The following is a 13,787-nucleotide window of genomic DNA, read 5'->3' as shown; positions in this document are numbered from 1 at the left end:
TTTCATAAGACAGCATAATTGTTTTTTAAAAATCCTGAAAATTTTATCTGTAAATTAACATGCATTAAATTGAACTTCCTTTTTCTGTTTTTTGCTGTATAGTTCTATGGATTTTAACACATGTAACCACATCACAGGATATACAATAATAAAATCATCCTATGCCCTAAATTAAATTTATACCTTGTACTCAGTTGGTATATATATTTGAACACACTGGGGGTGCCTGGGTGGCTCAGTTGGTTAAGCAGCTGCCTTCGGCTCAGGTCATGATCCCTGGGTCCTGGGATCAAGCCCCGCATCGGGCTCCCTGCTCAGCGGAGAGCCTGCTTCTCCCTCTCCCTCTGCCTGCCTCTCTGCCTACTTGTACTCTCTCTCTCTCTCTCTCTCTGTCAAATAAATAAAATCTTAAAAAAAAAAAGAACACACTGAAAACTTATTTTTCTGTGATAGCATCCACACATACATTTGTAAAATTAACCATTTCAGAAAATCTACAAGGTTTGCCACTTCATATTTCCAAAATATTATAAATACTTCTACTCAAATATAAATTATAATAAGTTAAAATCAATCTTATTTTTAATATATAACTTTAAAATATCTTAAAATTGTTTAAGATTTTAAATTATCACTTGTATTCTAATTTAATTTACATATAAAACTTAGGAATAATATGTTTTATATATGGTTTAAAAAATAAAAAGAAAGTTGCATTAATGGAAATATGGCAGATTAGATAATATAGAAGGCTCTCTTGCTAGAAAACAAAACAAAAAAAACCCAGAAAGTTTATCTAAAAATATTTTGTGACTGCTGCTACAGGAAGTAACAAAAATCAAAGGCCATTCCCTGCCCTCCATATCCCCTCCCTACCACAAAAGAAAAGCAAAAGCTGTGAGCCAAAATTCAAGTGATAAACACAAGCAAAGAGGAAAATTTCTGCAAGAGCAGTACTAATACACAAATTTTATGGTTGGGAAACCACGGCTTGGATAAGCAGCTCTCAGGTGAGGCAAACTTAAAGTTCCCAAGACTAGGAACCTGAAAGATCCTGAGACGATAGTTTAGTAAGAAAAAATGGAGCTATTATTTGGAGGAACACAAACCCAGTTAAGGCATTAGTTATCTTACATTTAAGATTAAATATAAGCTTATAATCAGAGTGTCAAAAACACAAGGAAATAAACCATCAAAAGAAAGAGCCAGCAAATTTAGACACCTCCTATAGACTTCAAATATTGGAACCATCTAACAGTGAATATAAAATAATCATTTAAAACTCAAAGAAATAAACATGAATGAATCACAAGAATAAGCAAGCAACAAGACTGAAAAGTTTAATCTGAAAGAAAACCAAACAGAACTTTCAGAAATAAAAATTGTAAGTCAATGGATACATTAAATAGAATAAATGCAGAAGAAAGAACTACTAAATTAGAAGTCAGATTTTTAAAAAATCAATCAGAATGCACCATATGAAAAACAGAAGATAAAAAAATATGAAGAGACTTAAAACTAGGAAAAATAAAGTACAACATACTTATAATTGGAATCTCAGAAGAAAAGAGAAAATGGATGAGAGACAGTATTTGAGGAGATAATGGCTAACAATTTTTCAAAACTGAATCCACAGATAAAGTACAAAATGTACCAAAATAAATCAAAAGAAATCCATACCCAGTGTAGTAGAAGTACAAAATTCTAAAGAGAAAGCAAAATCTAAAAATGTAGCCAGAGAGATAAGATCACCCATGGGGTACTGACATTAGATACACAGCAGTCTACTCAATAGCAACAATGGCAGAAGTCATGGGAATTAAAAAAAAAAGTAATTATCAGTATATGATTATATATGCTCAAGACCATTTTTTTCACACAACAGGGTGAGAGAAAGATACTTTAAGATTTTAAAAAACTCGGAGTTTAGGGGTGCCTGGGTGGCTCAGTCATTAAGCGTCTACCTTCGGGTCAGGTCATGATCCCAGGGCCCTGGGATCGAGCCCTGCATCAGGCTACCTGTTCAGTGGGAAGCCTGCTTCTCCCTCTCCCACTCCCCCTGCTTGTGTTTCCTCTCTCGTTGTGTCTCTCTCTGTCAAATAAATAAATAAAATCTTTTAAAAAAAGTAAAAAAAATAAAAATAAAAAACTCAGAGTTTACAATGAACAGATCCTACATGAAAGAAATTTCTAAAGAATACATAAAATAAAAATGATACCAGAAGGAAGTCCTGAGATGCTAGCAAAATGGTAAGCTAGTAAGTTAATAACTCCATGAAAAATCTAAATGAACACTGTCTGTATAAATAACAATAATGCTATTATAATTTTGTGTATGTGTGTTTTAAGAATAGAAATAAAATACTGAAGTACTAAGTAAAATACACATAACTCAGGAGGGGGTGATGACAGATAAACACAGTATAACAAAACTTATGGAATGCAGGGAAAACAGTGCTCAGAGGGAAATATAGAGCAAAAATGCCCATATTAAAAAAAAAATCTCAAAACAATAACCTGACTTTATTCCTCAAAAACAAATTTAAGGGCCAACTAAACTGAAATCTAGTGGAAGGAAGAAAATAATACAGATTAGAGAAGAGATAAGCAAAATCAGGAATAGAAAAACAAAAGAATTAATGAATCTAAAAGTTGGTTCTTCAAAAAGATTGACAAAATTGACAAACCTTTATCTAGACTGACAATAAAAAAAGAAGAAAAACACAACTAAAATCAGAAGTCAAAGTGGGACATGACTATAAAATATTACAGAAACTAAAAGGATTATGAGAAAATACTAAGAACAAAGGTACAACTATCTCTATTTGCATATGGTCTTATACATAGAAAATCCTGAAGAATTCCCAAAAACACCATGAGAGTTAATAAATTCAACAAAGTTACAGGATATAAGATCAATATGCAAAATTCCATTGTATTTCTATATACTAGCAATGAACAAACCAAAAATGAAATTAAGAAAATGATTCATTTACAATTTTATCAATAGGAATAAAATACTGATGAATAAATTTAAGCAAAGAAGTATAAGACTTATACATTAAAACTACAAAATATTGCTGAATAAAATTAAAGATCTAAATAAATGGACAGACATACTGTGCTCCTGGAATTGGAAGACATGAATATGGTAATACTACCCAAAGCAATGTATAGATTCAATGCAATCCTTATCAAAATCCCAATGCCTTTTTTTTAGTCATGGAAAAGCCAAATTCACATCGCATTACAAGGAACCTGAATAGCCAAAACAATCTTGAAAAAGAACAAAGTTGGAGGACTCATTCTTTGCAATTTCAAAATTCACTACAAAGCTACAATACTCAAAACCTCTACTACAAAGCTGTAATCATCAAGACAGTATGGTGCTGGCACAAAAACAGACACATAGATCAATGGAACAGAATAGAGAGCCCAGAAATGGACCCTCAACTCTATGGTCAACTAATCTTCGACAAAGCAGGAAAGAATGTCCAATGGAAAAGAGACAGTCTCTTCAACAAATGGTGTTGGGAAAATTGGACAGCCACATGCAAAAGAATGAAACTGGATAATTTCCTTACACCACACACAAAAAATAGACTCAAAATGAATGAAAGACCTAAATTTGAGACAGGAGTCCATCAAAATCCTAGAGGAGAACATAGGCAGCAACCTCTTCAACCTCAGCCGCAGCAACTTCTTCCTAGAAACATCGCCAAAGGCAAGGGAAGCAAGGGCAAAAATGAACTATTGGGACTTGATCAAGATAAAAAGCTTTTGCACAGCAAAGGAAACAGTCAACAAAACCAAAAGACAACAGACAGAATGGGAGAAGATATCTGCAAATGACATATCAGATAAAGGGCTAGTATCCAAAATCTATAAAGAACTTATCAAACTCAACACCCAAAGAACAACTACTCCAATCAAGAAATGGGCAGAAGACATGAACAGACATTTTTCCAAAGAAGACATCCAAATGGCCAATAGACACATGAAAAAGTGCTCAACATTGCTCGGCATCAGGGAAATCCAAATCAAAACCTCAATGAGATACCACCTCACACCAGTCAGAATGTCTAAAATGAACAAGTCAGGAAATGACAGATGTTGGCGAGGATGTGGAGAAAGGGTAACCCTCCTACACTGTTGGTAGGAATGCAAGCTGGTGCAGCCACTCTGGAAAACAGTATGGAGGTTCCTCAAAAAGTTGAAAATAGAGCTACCCTACAACCCAGCAATTGCACTACTGGATATTTATCCCAAAGATACAAATATAGTGATCCAAAGGGGTACGTGCACCTGATGTTTATAGCAGCAATGTCCACAATAGCCAAACTATGGAAAGAGCCCAGATGTCCATCAAGAGATGAATAGATAAAGAAGTTGTGGTTTATACATATACAATGGAATATTATGCAGTCATCAAAAAAAAAAGAAATCTTGCCATTTGCAATAACGTGGATGGAACTAGAGGGTATTATGCTAAGCGAAATAAGTCAATCAGATAAAGACATGTATCATATGATCTCACTGATATGAGGAATTCTTAATCTCAGGAAACAAATTGAGGGTTGCTAGAACGGTGGGGGGTGGGAGGGATGGGGTGGTTGGGTGATAGACATTGGGGAGGGTATGTGCTATGGTGAGCACTGTGAATTGTGTAAGACTGATGAATCACAGACCTGTACCTCTGAAACAAATAATACATTATATGTTAAAAAAAAAAAGGAGGAAGGGAAAAATGAAAGGGGGGGAATCAGAGGGGGAGATGAACCATGAGAGACTACGGACTCTGAAAAACAAACTGAGGGTTCTAGAGGGGTGAGGGGTGGGGGTACGGGTTAGCCTGGTGACGGGTATTAAAGAAGGCATGAATCATGGAACACTATAACTAATGATGTAATGTATGGTGATTAACATAACACAATAATAAAAAATAAATAAATAGATGAAAACACACACACACACACAAAAAGAAGGCACGTATTGAATGGAGCACTGGGTGTTATACGCAAACAATGAATCATGGAACACTACATCAAAAACTAATGATGTAATATATGGTGATTAACATAACACAATAAAATAAAATTAAAACAGACAAAAAAAGATTTATTTATTTGAGAGAGAGACAGTGAGCAGGGGGAGGGGCAGAGGGAGAGAGAGAATCTCAAGCGAGATTAGGCACCCATTGTCAACCGCTTTTTGATAAAGGTGCCAAGGCAATTAAGAGAAAAGGGACAGTCTTTTCAACAAATGGAGCTGAAACAATAGCTATATGCAAAACAGTAAATGACCCTTACCTCAAACAATAAAAAGAAATTAACTTGAAACAGATCATGGCCTGTAAAACTATAAAACTTCTAGAAGAAATCATAGGAGAAAATCTGTGACTGTGGGTTTGGCAAAAAATATCTTAAACATGACACAAAAAGCATGAAAATACAAGTTTATAAAACGTACATCATCAAAATTAAAAACTTTTATTCATTACAGTTTGGGAGAAAATATTTGCCAAACATATTCCTGATAAAGGAATTTGTATCCCAGCTCTGTAAAGAACTGTTTCAACTCAATTATAAGACAATAACCAAACAAAAAGTGGACAAAATATTTGAACAAACACTTTACTAAAGATATGCAGCCAACTAGAGAAAGGCAAATACCACATGATCTCTCTTACATGTGGAACTGAGATACAAACTTCCAGTTATAAAATAAGTCATGTGGTGCCTGGGTGGCTCAATCAGTTAAGTGTCCAACTCTTGGTTTCAGTTCAGGTCATGGTCTCAGGGTCGTGAGACTGAGCCCCATGTCAGGTTCTGTGCTCAGTGCAGAGTCTATTTCAGATTCTCTCTTTCCCTCTTCCCCTATCCCTCTCCTCTCTCTCTCTCTAAAATAATAAATAAATAAATCTTTAAAAAAAAAGATTCTCTCTCTCTGCCCCTCCTCCCTGCTTGCTTGCTCTCTCTCAAAAAAAATAAGTCACAAAGATAAAAAGTACAGCACATAGAATATAGTCAATAGTATTGTAATAACTTTTTATGATGACAGATGGTACCTACACTTATCACAGTAAGCATTTCATAATGTTTATAATTGTCAAATCACTATGTTGTACACCTGAAACTGCTATTATATGTGAACTTCAATTTTAGAAAAAGGCTATTAAGCCACAAAAGACAAGGAAAACCTTAAGTGCATACTAATAAGTGAAAGAAGTTACTCTGAAAAGGCTACATACTATATAATTTCAAATATACGACATTCTTGAAAAGGCAAAACTATAGACTCAGTAACAAGATCAATAGTTGCCACAGGTTGAGAGATTTTTATTGTGATGAAACAATTCTTTCTGATACCGTAATGGTGGATCCATGACATTTTGACATGGGTTTTGTCAAAATCCGTAAAATTATACAACACAAATAGTAATGCAAACTATAGACTTTTGTTCACAATAATCTATCAATATTGGTTCATTAACTTTAAGAAATATGCCACACCTGGCTGGCTCAATCTGTGGAGCATGCAGCTCTTGATCTTAGGATTGTGAGTTCTAGTCCTGTGCTGGGCATAGAGCTTACTAAATAAATAAATATTAAAAAAAAAAAAAGAAACATACCACAAGAATGCAAAATGTTAATAAAGGGAAAACTGTGTGCTAGCAGATAGAGGAGAAATGTATGTGTGGGGGCAATATGGAAATCTTTGTATTCCCTGTTTGATTTTTTTTTTTAAAGATTTTAGAGAGAGAGCATGCACAGTGGGAGGGGCAGGGAGAGGGAGAGAGAATCTCAAGCCAACTCTGTGCTGAGTGTGGAGCTGGAGGCAGAGCTTGATTCTACCACCCTGAGACCTTGCCCCAAGCTGAAACCAAGTCGGAAGCTCAGCTGACTGTACCACCTAGATGCCCCTGCTCGATTTTTCTGTAAATCTATTGATTTTTCTGTAAATCATCCAATGTCCAGAAAAATAAAAGAACACTATTCAAAAAGAAAAGTCTTACAAAGTTAGATTCAACCGTAAATAAGGTACTACTGAGGGATATATTAAAACTGAAATAATCGCTGTCAAGAATACAATTCAGGGCGCCTGGGTGGCTCAGATGGTTAAGCCTCTGCCTTCGGCTCAGGTCATGATCCCAGGGTCCTGGGATCGAGTCCCGCATCGGGCTCCCTGCTCCTTGGGAGCCTGCTTCTCCCTCTGCTTCTCTCTCTCTCTCTCCCTCTCTCTCTCCATCTCTCATGAATAAAAATCTTTAAAAAAAAAAAAAGAATACAATTCAATTTTTTAAAGTAAATTAATTATATTGAAATGTTCACTGTCTAAACATGATGACGTCAAGATTAAGAAATATTATTGAGGGACACCTGGGTAGGGCAGTTGTTTAAGCCTCCGATTCTTGGTTTTGGCTCAGGTTGTATTCTCAGCATTGTGAGATCAAGTCCCTCGTCCGGCTCCATGCTCAGTGTGAGGTCTGCTTAGGACTCTCTCTCCCTCTGCTCCTCCCTGCCCCCCCCCCCACTCTCCCTCTCTCTCTCTAAAATGAATAAATAAATCTCTAAAAAATATATATATTTTTGAGAGCTCTTTGAGTTTTAAATATAAACACTATTAAAACAAAATAGATGAAGATTATGAACTTGTCTTAGCTATATAATTTAATGTTTATTGAATGTTTATTATACTTAATACTAGCTAGAATTATGAATAATCACTCTATATTCTGTGATGTAGAACATATTACCATTTTACAGAAAAGGAAACTGAGGCTCACTGCTCAAGGTTATAAGGTTATCAATTATTGAGTACTATGGTAAAGCACTATGCTAAAAGGTTTTTTTTTTTTTAAGATTTATTTGTTTATTTGAGAGAGAAAGAGTGTGAGTGAGGGTTAGGGCAGAGGGAGAGAAGCAGACTCCCCGGTGAACATGGAGCACAGCACAGGGCTGGATCTCACAACCCTGAGATCATGATGAAAGCTGAAATCAGGAGTCAGAGGTTTAACCAACTGAGCCACCCCGGTGCCCCTATAAAGTGTTTTACATATGTCATTTTATATAATCCTTTCAACAACCCTGTGATTCAGTTACTTGCTCCAATTTACATGTAAGGAAATAAGACTCAGGCAATTAAGTAACTTTCTCAAGATTACAAATATACTAAGTGGCTGAGCAAGGTACATGTACTGATCCCAAAGCCTACTCTTTATTATTACAATAGGAATTCTTTCAAAGTAACAGAAAAAAAACTCCCTCCTTCCTTCATTAGTCATGGCTTTAATTTTTTTTTGATACGTTAACAAATTATAGATGCTAAAAGAAAATTTTTTGTTCATTTTTGTTCTCCACTTCTCCTGATTCAAATTCAGAGGCAGTCCCTAAAGCACCAAAGCCCTCCTGCAAACAATCTAAACATCTCTGATCTCTTGAAAAAGCTAGAGTTCTAATCTTGCAGGCACTGTAGTCATTGAGAAAACATTCTGCAAATAGATTCAAAAGCAGAGCTTGAGAAGAAGTGAAAAGTGCAAATAGCTTAGGGGAAAAAAATTCTAAAACCTTACTCCCAGTTTCCTAAGAGCTGCCCTGATCCCATTACAAATTATCCCTACTGGCCTAAATCTTTTTCATTTTATTTACTTTCTCTTACCCTCGCTGAAATTTTCGTTGGAGATAATAAGCATTTTCTCTTAAAAAAGAAAAAACTCTGGACAGAGTATCGGTCATTAACAAATTTGTGGTAAATTTATATCCCTTTCTTCATTTAAGAAGAGTTCAGAATAGCTACCCCGGGAAGTCTAATTTGGAGGTGAGAAAGCAAGCACACTTGAAGCTCAGAACACTTAAAAGGGCTTCAGCAGAGGCCTGAGCTATGCTGCAATGAAGAGGAAAGGATGGATGCCAGGGAACTGTACCAGCAAAGGTGGTGAGGATGCTGTTTACAGAAAAACGCCCACTTCAGGACTTGGTTCAGACTGGGATTTTACCACTCAAAGATAATTTCTTTTTCTGCTGTCTTTTGGGAACTCAAAACTCAAAATTTTCTTTTCAGTATGTACTACAGGTTAAAGAAGTTTTTTATGGTTACACTGGGAAAACACTACTTAAAGTAGTTTCTATATGGAAAAATGGGTTTTGATATCTATTGACTAACCAATTGTTGAATTGGAAGTTGAAAGTACATTCCTGTTATAGACATCCTTTAAAAAAAAAAACTGAAGTGAAAAGAAAAGTATTACTCCTTCCTCCCTTAATTCCCCCATCAATTTGCATTACGCTTTTCAATCCTGACAAATGCAGGGTGACTTAAAATATCCAATTTTCCCCTCTAACCTCAATGTCAGTACATGTTAGAAATTATCTTTTTTTTTTAAAGATTTTATTTTTATTTTTTTTAAGGTTTTTTTTTTTTAGATTTTTTATTTATTTATTTGAGAGAGAGAGAATGAGAGAGAGAGAGCACGAGAGGGAAGAGGGTCAGAGGGAGAAGCAGACTCCCCGCTGAGCAGGGAGCCCGATGTGGGACTCGATCCCGGGACTCCAGGATCGTGACCTGAGCCGAAGGCAGTCGCTTAACCGACTGAGCCACCCAGGTGCCCTAAAGATTTTATTTTTTTGTCAAAGAGAGAGACTGAGAGAGAGAGAGAGAGAAAGCACAAGCAGGGGGAGTGGCAGGCAGAGGGAGAAGCAGGCTCCCCGCTGAGCAAGGAGCCCGATGCGGGGCTCAATCCCAGGACCCTGGAATCATGACCTGAGCCAAAGGCAGACGCTTAACGACTGAGCCACCCAGGCGCCCCCTAACTTTCAATTAACTATGTCAAAGTGAAATTTTTAAGAATGAAGATATTAAGTAGCTAGGTATTTTCTTCTAACTGGTAAACATAAACAGAACAAAGTACCTATATACAAAGTGAAATTTGATTTTTCATTAATATATAATAGTAATAGTTAACTTTTATAGATGTTACTTTCAATTAGTTAAAAATAAAAGTATTACCTTCAGGTAGTAGCTCAAATTTAAATTCAGGCCTCAAGCATTCTACCATTCCCAGAAATGCCCTCTCTTGTCCACTTAAGTTCTTCCTTTGGGGGGCACTAAATCATGATAGTTGTGTGAGAGCTATAGTTATGTCTTCACAGCAGCATTTTTTCTGTAATGAGAAGGTATTCAAAGTATATGTTCTTTTCCTACACATAAAGAAAACGACTAGATTTTGTTATCCAGGTTTTATTATAAAATAGCCATTACCATCCCGGTACAGTAGAACCATCAACTAACTCAGCTGAAGAAAACTAAAGATTAGGTCTTTATAGATAACTGCATGTGTCCAGGAGTAGGTGACTTAATCTGTGTCAGTTTCCTTATCTAAAATTAGGTGTTTGGACTATGGTTTTGTTGCAACTCACATTCCTTAACTACTACTGAAACAAAGACCTCCCCCGTAAATTGCATCTCTCATGAAATATTTACTAACAGGGCATTTTTTTTGGAACCACAGAAGCTTGAGAACAAAGACTGCACTCCCTAAACCTGTACACCCTGTAAAAAATCCTGGAACTGGTTTGACAAGGTTTTTAAGCAAATCGTATTGGGATTACATAAAGAAAACAGAAAGAAGTATTACACATATAGACAGCTAATGACTGAAGTTCACAACACACACTAAAGCATTACATTTTGCTGTCAAATTGCTTTCTAGAATATTTCACATTACTTAAAAAAGTGGATTTTACCTTATATCAAAAGCAAAGATTAGGAAGAAACTATTAAAATAGAAGTTTCATATTTTAAAGGGAAAAAGGGCTTTTTATTGTTTATACATATTTAATGCATGGCAGAAAGGAAAAGATTGACTATTCAGGCTGCATTCACTCATATCTCTGTGGACCATATTTGGGCTACTGCTGTTTTGCTTTTGTTCAACAGCAAATTTTATTTGTTCAAAACTTTACAGGTAATTCTCTCTTAACATCTGATTATTTTGTTGAGTTTCCTCTAGACTTTTGTGTGATAAAATGTATCTGTTAAAACCAATTACCTGAAAATAAATCCCCAAACAGGGTAACTGAATGATAAAGCCACTTTTAGTTTAGTCTTAGAGATTCTCCTAATTCTACGTCCTTTGTGAGTGTCCTAAGATTCAAAGGATCTTGAAATATATTAAATATCAGGGCCAGATCTTTTAACTTATTAACATTAAAAAAATGTTGCTCAAAAGTACTTTAGAAAATAAAATTTCTCTCATCTTTTAGGGTAGGTAAATGACACAATATTCTTTTTATGATGTATACAAAATTACTATCAATCAGTGGTGTCAAAAATTAAATCAAGACTCCTAGTTCACAAGTATTTGATAGAATTTATTTTTGGGGGTGCCTGGGTGGCTCAGTCGTTAAGCGTCGGCCTTCAGCTCAGGTCATGGTCCTGGGGTCCTGGGTCATGGTCCTCGGGTCCTGGGATCGAGCCCTGCATCGGGCTTCCTGCTCAGTGGGAGGCCTGCTTCTCCCTCTCCCACTCCCCCTGCTTGTGTTCCCTCTCTCGCTGTGTCTCTCTCTGTCAAATAAATAAATAAAATCTTAAAAGAAAAAAAAAACTATTTTTTTAAAGATGGGTTTGGAAGTTATAATGTGTTGTCAACATCAAAATTTTAAATGTATGCAAATATATATAAATAATAACTTTTCACTGAAAAAAATTTAAGGCTAGTGTTCACAATGTCTCTGTAATCTAAGGTTTGCCCTCTCTATAAACTTCCCTATAATCTTGGTTTCTAGCCATTTTTTACTCTGTAAATACATACCTCATTGTACCTCTTTGCTCTTTGAGAGCTATACAGATTATTTCATTTAATCCTCACATTCACTGAGTTGGATTTTATCTCTGTAGGTAAGAAAACCAAAGCTGTCAAGTAACTTAACTAAGATCAGAGACAGTATGAGCTCAGATTCAAAACTTAGCTGGAAAAAAAAAAAACCCCAAAACAAACAGAACTCTGAAGCCCATGCATAGTCTTCAGATCATACCATACCATGCCATTACATGCAGAAAAAAAGAAACCTATAATAGAGACACATATCTTCCAAGCTGTGATCTTCCAGATAACAATGTGTCTTCACGAAGACCACAGTAAATGACTCACGTACGAAATCATCAAGAACAAAAAGCTTGAAGTTAATGTTCTAAGAAAAACACTCAAAAGTACTACCTTAAGTACTGCATGGAGGGAACACCAAATATGACAAGAGTCACTACTAAAAAAACACCAAAGCCACCACTGGGGGTGTTCAGTTACTCTAGAACACTTACAATTTTCCTTAACTAAAGGACGGTCTCAAATGAAAAACGTACTTTAGTGAATTCAACATTTCTGCTTTGCAAATTGAAGTTTTATCTTATTAAGTATATATTTAGGTTCTGTATCTTACTGGTCATACTTCTCAATTCAAATTAAGATCAACCTATAGTGACTATCAGGTATTGTACTTTCTTAAATGTCAAATTAATGATCACTAAAATTTATTAAACCATACCTTTTTCGTTATTTTTAAGATTTTATTTTTAAGTAATCTCCCCCCCCCCCAATTTTGGGCTTGAATTTACAACCCGGAGATCAAAAGATGCATGCTCCACTGACTGAGCCAGCCAGGAACTCCTCTAACTATAAATTTTTAAAAGATATTTTAACCAATAATATTTTATCAATAGTAAAAAAATAATCTGAAAAAGAACCTAATTATATGAAGGTTATTTCCAGCTCTATGAATGTTAATTCAGGCAATTTTACTGCTGTAACTAAAAAAATCACTTATGATTAAAGGAAAATGTTTAAAACTGTTAAATTTCTTTCCACGTCTACCAAATTCAGAAAATATGGATTAAATAGCAAGACTTCAGTTAAGAAAGTGTTTCAAGCTTCAGGTGGTCTAAGGCATACAATTCTCACCATTACAATGAATCACATGGTTAAATGACCACAGGTTCTATTTGCAAGCCCAGTCCTTCCTTTCCTAGGACTTCAGCAGAGAGATTTTCTTTTTATTCCTCTAACCATGAAGCTATTCTCTTACTTGTTCAGGTTGGCAAAGGTTCTAGCCAAACAGACATCTAAATGATAATGATGGTGATAAATTTAACATTTACTATGTGGCGTTTAATTCTTACAGTGACCCAAGTGTGGCACAGAGCGGTTAATAAGTAGTTGAGGCATTCAGGTTCGAGAGCCCGCATAATAGAAAGGTGAGTGAATTGAAAATAGTCCTACTTTCATTATCATTGCTTTCCAATAAAAGATTATTTTTCCGCTTAAAATTGTTTAAATACTTTCTCATAGGCTATGGTTTATTTAAATACCAGGTGCCTACTTAATTGCAGCGCATCTTTAAACAACGTAAAGGAAAACTTTAGTTGTTTTCACCTGCACACATACCGCTCTGCCCACAAATTCTGCAATCCAGTTCTGCCTGATTCTAAACTGATGTCTCTTGCAGTTTTGGCGAACGACTCAAAATGTGACTTTGAGATCTAGATAGTATCTCTCCATCCACCCTCCCACAGCGAAATAACTAAATTCAATTAGAGTAACTCTCCGGACCATTTAGATTAAGGCATAGGCCTTTAGGTAACTTCAAGACCAAAAAAAAAAAAAAAAAAAAAGTCAAAAATTGTAGGAGAATGTGGGAGAGGACGCCTTTCCCCCTCTAACCAGAAGATATAAATGGGCTCATAAGGAGAAAACAAAACAAAACAAAAAACACAAAATCTAAAAAGCGGGGCTCTTG

At 35.6% G+C, this 13,787-nt stretch overlaps 1 protein-coding gene across 7 annotated transcripts in view; it reads right to left on the bottom strand.

Annotated features, from left to right (window-relative positions):
• CARF (calcium responsive transcription factor) overlaps positions 1 to 10,445 on the bottom strand; it is a 96,400-nt gene extending 85,955 nt beyond the window's left edge. For all 7 annotated transcript variants that reach the window (XR_003519113.2, XR_003519110.2, XR_003519112.2 and 4 more), the window contains exon 1: positions 10,006 to 10,445. The gene's annotated coding sequence lies outside the window, so the exon portion shown is untranslated. The remainder of the gene's footprint in view (positions 1 to 10,005) is intronic.
• Between the last annotated feature and the right edge of the window lie 3,342 nt (positions 10,446 to 13,787).

Source organism: Zalophus californianus, chromosome 3 (assembly GCF_009762305.2).
Source record: "Zalophus californianus isolate mZalCal1 chromosome 3, mZalCal1.pri.v2, whole genome shotgun sequence".
NCBI lineage: Eukaryota > Metazoa > Chordata > Mammalia > Carnivora > Otariidae > Zalophus > Zalophus californianus.
Note: the sequence above shows the minus strand (reverse complement) of the source record. Positions and strands in the feature narration are given on the sequence as shown.